Source organism: Argopecten irradians, unplaced genomic scaffold (genome assembly GCF_041381155.1).
Source record: "Argopecten irradians isolate NY unplaced genomic scaffold, Ai_NY scaffold_0477, whole genome shotgun sequence".
Classification (NCBI taxonomy): Eukaryota; Metazoa; Mollusca; class Bivalvia; order Pectinida; family Pectinidae; genus Argopecten; species Argopecten irradians.
Genome location: NW_027187944.1, coordinates 5312 through 11953, shown reverse-complemented (window position 1 = coordinate 11953; position 6642 = coordinate 5312). Strand labels below are relative to the sequence as shown.

The 6642-nt window shown below is 37.2% G+C and overlaps 1 pseudogene; it reads right to left on the bottom strand.

Annotated features, from left to right (window-relative positions):
• Nucleotides 1-229: 229 nt before the first annotated feature.
• On the bottom strand, nt 230-2857 carry LOC138312805 (uncharacterized; annotated as a pseudogene).
• Between the last annotated feature and the right edge of the window lie 3785 nt (nt 2858-6642).

Here is a 6642-nt window from a genome sequence, read left to right as displayed (position 1 = left end):
TGTGAGAAGCTAGAATTTAATTTGTGTTAGAATTTAATTAACTAAATTTGAAGAGCATGATTACAGAATTTAGATTTCCTAGAATTTAAAATGATAAATAACTCATTTTCAGTCATATTCACAAAATATTGGACCTACAAAAATAACCAGCTATATGTATGAAATTTCAGAGGAGAATAAAACTTACCCATGGCCTGCAAGAGAGGCCAGCACTGTTGAGTGCCATGTCCTATGTGTTGTACCGTGTGTCTGGGAAACCACCCCACTGTAATGCCCCAGAGAGGTTCTGGCCCCGACCCCATGGGCTCATGTACCCATGGGAGGGGCGATGGCACATGTCGTGGGAGTATCGCCGTGGCACAGTATTTGAACAGAGAGATCTGGGAAGCCAAGGCTGATGGGATGACAGTGAGGCAGTTGGAAGACTAGAACGATGCGGCCAAGTATTACGACCTTGACCCCCAATACCAGTAAAGTCGAGACATCCGTCGGACCGTCTGTGTGTTGGCATCTGTCACATGATGCACAATTACATGTTAAAATGATATACCCCCGGTACTGCTCACCCAAATCGTTAGGAATTTCTTTCATTATAAAGATTTTGTTTTCGAAAACTATTTAGCTATATTATTCCGATACATTAAAATTTCATTCATACTTTTCTGAAAGAGCTTGCTATACAAGAACTTTATACATAAATGTATATTGAGACCCTTGATCTGATTTTTAGGTCCTCAAATGACTTTGAAAAGCTGTGGAATTATTTATCTGATACTATCAGATAAAACTTTGACCTTACGATTCACAAACACTTGACCTTGCCTGAAGAATTACCTTAGAAAGTTTATATATCTTCCATATCCCTCGGAGATGGAGTGCGACTATTGAAGATTGTCGGTACACTGATGTGAGTGTGGTTTTCTGGTGATAGGCTCCATGTGACCAAACGATCCACCAATGCCTGACAACAGGTTGATTACAAGGTCAAGGTCTTCCTCTGTGGCAGGATGACTATTGACGGCTTGATCCGGGACGCTGTACACGATTGTCTGGCCTTTGAAAGGAAATTGACAAAAGTTAAAATATTAAAAGAAAAACACTTTTAGAATGTAAATTTCCTGTTATATGGTGTGTGTGCAATTATTATTATTTTTAGGTGTACTGTAAACATGTCTTTATTGCTAAGACAGATTGATTGAATTATATTTCTTGATTTCCAAAAAATGTTAATTACAGAGTATTGCTCAGCCTATATTGCTATAGGGACTTCTTTAGCATTTTATTAAAATCTGTCCATACAGTTTTTTATCAAAGAAACAATAATAGAAAGTGATTTGTTTTTAGATAATGAAGGGGGCGTAACTCTGACAAAAAAAGTCAAGCAAAATCGAATATCAACAACTAAATATTCTAAAGCATTTATTTTTTTAAATCAAGTTTGAAAAAACCGCATTTTTGACATTAGCTGCCACTTTTGCTCAAGATATTTATTTATACATATATGTGTCCATAATCAAATATACAAAACAAACTGTATACAATAGCACACTAATAAAATGCCTTAAAAGACCACTGAATACGGAAGAGTTTGGTAATTATAATTTGGTGACCACAAAAGTACATGATATGCTTGTTATAAGTTTGTTTTTTAGGTAGCCAGGATTTTATTTGGTAATATGGATGTAACATCCTTTGCAACTATATTTACTTACCTGCAGACATCTGTGTCTCTCCTCTTGTCCCCTCCTCATCCTGAACTTGGATCAAATTCTCTTCCTCTGCAGCATCTTCATGCACGGGATCCAAGCCAATTGGCACCAGATATCTGATTGGCTCTGTGGTGTCACATGACAGCTTGCAAAAGGATCTACATTTTGTAACTGGCTACTAGCACCATTCTGGTTTAAATCTACATAAAAGGCACAATTACTCTCATCTGGCGAAGACTTCCTCTCAAACAGCGAGAACAAGGAAGTCTTAAAAGTGTTGTTCTTGTTCAGTTTTGGTGATCCATTGTTGGGACTACTTTTCCTTGACGGAGGAGCACCAGTGTGTAAAGGGGAGTCTTTGGTAACTTTTAGGAATGAGATATCCAAAGAGGCCATTTGTTGAAGCATGTCCATTGTTCTCTGTACTCTCATAGATTTGGACTAGTTTTGTTGAGCAACCGTTGTCAAGGTAACAGAACACATGTGTGTGATAATCAGAGTGCACTTTTAAAGAACAACAACAGACATTGGCACAGCACCTATTGATAGAAAGAAATTAAATTAAATCTTTAAATTATTTCCAGTCAATGCCATATAACACATTTTTAGAATTTTCTTGAAGAAAAAAAGGACAAGTTCAAATCAATAAGGGAAAAATTCATACACAATAATACATGTATTGCACCAAATTCCATTTTTTTTTCTATTTTTACAAACTTACCTGAGAGTTTGTAGGGTTTTTTTCTCCAGTTTTCTTCTCCTTTGTCTAACCTTGACTTCAGACCAGACATGAGTTTCTCCACTCTCCCCTGAGTTTGCCGCTGGGATCAATTCCATTACTACTGCGTTATAGGACGGTCTGAAAAGCCCCGCACGTCTCCCGTACCTAATCTCTCACCCACCGAGTATATCCTTGGTTACACTTTGGAGGTGAGTCCACGCAAGATTGGGTTCCAGCCCCATCAAACATTTTCCATTCATCCAAGTACTCGACCACATGCCTCCCTCATAACAATTTTGCACCTAGTCCTGCAAAAATACTTTTTCTCCTCCGTCTTCAATGAAGAATGCCGACTGTGATTCACCAGCTCCCAGAGGTCGACTCCCAGAGGTAACATCATCAGGTGTTTCTCTTCAAATTTTTCCATGAGCGACAGGAATTGGTCAAACAATCAGATGGCCTTGTACCAAAATGCAATTTCATCTTCGTAGGAGATAAAACCATTATGCGCATCAAGGACTTTCCAAAAAAGGAATAATGACTAGATTAATGTATACAACAGCAGAGGAATTCTAGCACATGTTTTTGTTTCCTCGTAGGTGCTTCAGATTCATTATTATCCCATGATGATCGACCTAATACACCTTCATCATAATGACAATCATGTGGACCTTTTTGACCTCTGAGGCCAAACATTTAATTTCTGGTCGCTATATTATCTAAATTGTAACATGCAGTGACACATTCTTGGAACTTGATCGTTCTTCTTTCACTAGTATTATTGCAGCTGAAACAAATCATTAATATTTTTCATATAATTCTATAATAAAATTGTAAATGTCATGTCAGAGATATACATACATGTGTACAATGTAGTTTTAAAATTACTAAATATTAATCAGTAAATTAATCAAAGCTCAAGAAAAATATTGTTTGCTTTAAACAAACATAATTTATCATATGATCACTAAAAACAGGGCGACCCTTTACCTGAAGTACATTCCTTAACCATATCTTCATGGATCCATGGAACAATTAATTACCGTGTAATTGTCTTACATTGATATTATCTTAATTTGTCACTAGTTATTATGCATGCTATGAAAATTCTGTTTTTCACAAAGTCAAACAAATTATACAAAGATAGACGATCCATCTTGATTATAAAATTTGCCTTGAGCTCTGAAGTATGAAACAAGAAAATTTTGTGCCTGCATAAACAAATAAAGTCACAAATATTGCTATAATTCTTCAGTATTTTGAATCGGTCAAGATACATGTTTTTCAAGAGAGCGCTGCCCATTTTTCCCAATCCATAGATTACATACATCTGATACAAGTTTTTTCATTCTGGTGCTTATTAACGTAAATGAAGGGGGCACAACTGTGGATAATCCAGCTGGTGGACACAGAGCGGCAACTTCAATTTAGATGACGCAAAAGCATTCTGCCAATGTGGTTTCATGGAGCGAAAAAAGTGAATGTCTGAGAAAGCTTGCAACACGCTGTTTTGCCAATTTTCACAAACGCGATCGGCTCCATGTTGTTACGTCAAGGAGGCCTAATCGCCGCCAGGCTGTGACGCTTGGGAGCGGAAGGAGCAAGTAGTCATTGAACATTAATAATTTTACTATTGCATGTGCTTATCATATAAAAAAACAGATGTTTTTTTGTTCATATTCTTAATGCAAGATAAGAGTTTGTTGATTTTTATTTTTTTTTTTTTGATCACGGAAATGAAAAAGTTCATTTGACAAAAAGTTAGTGTCATGTCGCTCCTTGGCGAGATCCAGATTTGGTTTGATTAGTCGTATACATGTGAAGGTCACGTCAAAAACAGTGGGGTTAGCAGAGTGGATTTTAAAACAATGTTACACAAGATGATACAAGAAAGGAAATCAGAATTATATTTGGGATGAAATATGTTTAATCAGTTTAATAAAATTGTTCTTATTTATTGGTAGACTTATAAATAATGTAGAGGTTAGGTCGATTAGTATTTGATTACATGTGACCAAATAATCAATTACAAAAATTACTAATCATTTCAGCCCTAGTGTTTTGTGAAGTATACCAATTTAGGATGACCTCAATCATTAACTAGCTTCAGAAGAATTTTGTTTTCCTCATTTTGGGATGTGGCATGACAAAAGGAGACATCTAGAATATATATGAATGTATAGATCTAATAGTTTGTTCCATATACGGAATGACCATCTGTATATCGAACATTAATGTTGTTTATATAGATCTGAGTGTATAGAACAACACATGTAGGATATCAAATGATTCATGTCTGATAATTTCTATTTACATAACACATCAGAAAGGGCAGTGCCCCACATATTATATGTCATTGACATTATGAGGGACAAATGCAATGCACGGATAGAGATATTTTGGTTTTGATTTGATTAGTTTAACCGTCCTATTAACAGCCAGAGTCATTTAAGGACATGCCAGGATTGTTTGGTGGATGGAAAGCCGGAGTACCGCAGGTAGAAAAACCACCGACCAGGCGGTCAGTACCTGGCAAACTGCCGCCACATGGGATTCGAACTCGGCGACCCCAGAGGTTGGAGGGCATGTGGTAAATTGTGTCTCGGTACATCTTAACCACTCTCGAATCCACCGCGAAATAAACACAAATAATACTGAGGCAGCTATGATGTGCTAAAGAAGGGTGTTTTTGATAACAATTACATGGGTCATTTTTTGTTTTAAGCTTTCATTTTCTTACTTAGCCATATCGGAAACAATCTATTAAACGCACATCCCTCTCGCATATGACTGTAAAGTGTTTGACATCATAAACACGTTTGCATAGTCTAAGACGCAATCGATTGGGGTCGATTTCAATGCACGGATGGAGACATATTTTGGTTTGGTTTGATTAGTTTAATAAACGACACAATTAACAGCCATGGGCGTCATTACGGACATGCCAGGATTGTTGGTGGAGTGAAAGCCGGAGTACCCGGAGAAAAACCACCGACCCATCTTCCCGGTCAGTACCTGACAACTGCCCCACATGGGCATTCTTCAAACTCGCGACCCAGAGGATGAGGGCATGTGGAACATAATGTGTCGGTACAAAATCTTAACCACATTATCGTCCCACCGCGATAATAAACAAATAATACTGCCAGTAGGCAAGCTACGAAAGTGCAAAAGAAGGGTTGTCTTTTGAATACAAAAATATAAAAAGGTATTTTCTAGTTATTAAGCTTTCATTTCCTTACTTTAGCCCATACGTAAACAAATCCTATTAAGGCACATCCCCTCCCATAAACTGGTAACAGTGTTTGCGACATTCATAAACAACGTATTGCATCGTCTAAAGACGCAATCGATTGGGTCGATTTGACAGTGACCAACCAGACACTCCACACTAGTGTGCGACTGACATTTAACAGTCTGGCTAACCTAACACAAACAAGAAAAAGGAAAATTTACCACAAAACATCAATAATCACTTTCAGCCTGAATATCAACTTATTATTTATCATACGACACATCAACCATAGAAAAAATATGAAACACAACCGCATGACCAACCCAGTTTGTTTGAAGACATAATAAGTGTAAATAACCAACGATGTTTCACTCTTCAAAAACAAACCACATGCAGCGACAAAACCGGAGAGTAAGGCTATCAACCCCATCTTTCGTTTTCAACCTTAGAGTTTTCAATAGTTTTGCAGAATTTCATCAAGGTAAACGACGAAGCATCCCGTAAGAGGACCGCGAAGAGTCAATTTGGTTTCTCACATTCGCCGCCCGTAGAATGGAGGCTGAATAATTACAACGTATCTCAGCTAACTCATCAGAGTCTTCATGGATACAGCTGCAAAAACTACTGTTGACAGCAATGTGACGAAATATTAATATGCTTCAGATGTTTAAGGACGACCCAAAGCGCTCGAAAAAATTCAGGATAAGCATCCCAATTATGCAGCAAAAGTGATGGGAGCAAAATGTATACGAATTGCAAAATCATTGCGATGGGGTTAGAAACAAAATTTTTACGAATTGTCAAAAATATTGACAATTGTGATTCTCGTTACGAGCAAGCAAACATTTTTGGGATTCCATGAGCTGTAAATAAATATGAAGACTTGGTACAGTTAGCTATGGAATCTTAGCAAAGCCTAGCAGAGTGTGCAGCGACATTCTTTCGTTTTTTAATTTTTTAACTAAATAGAAATATGC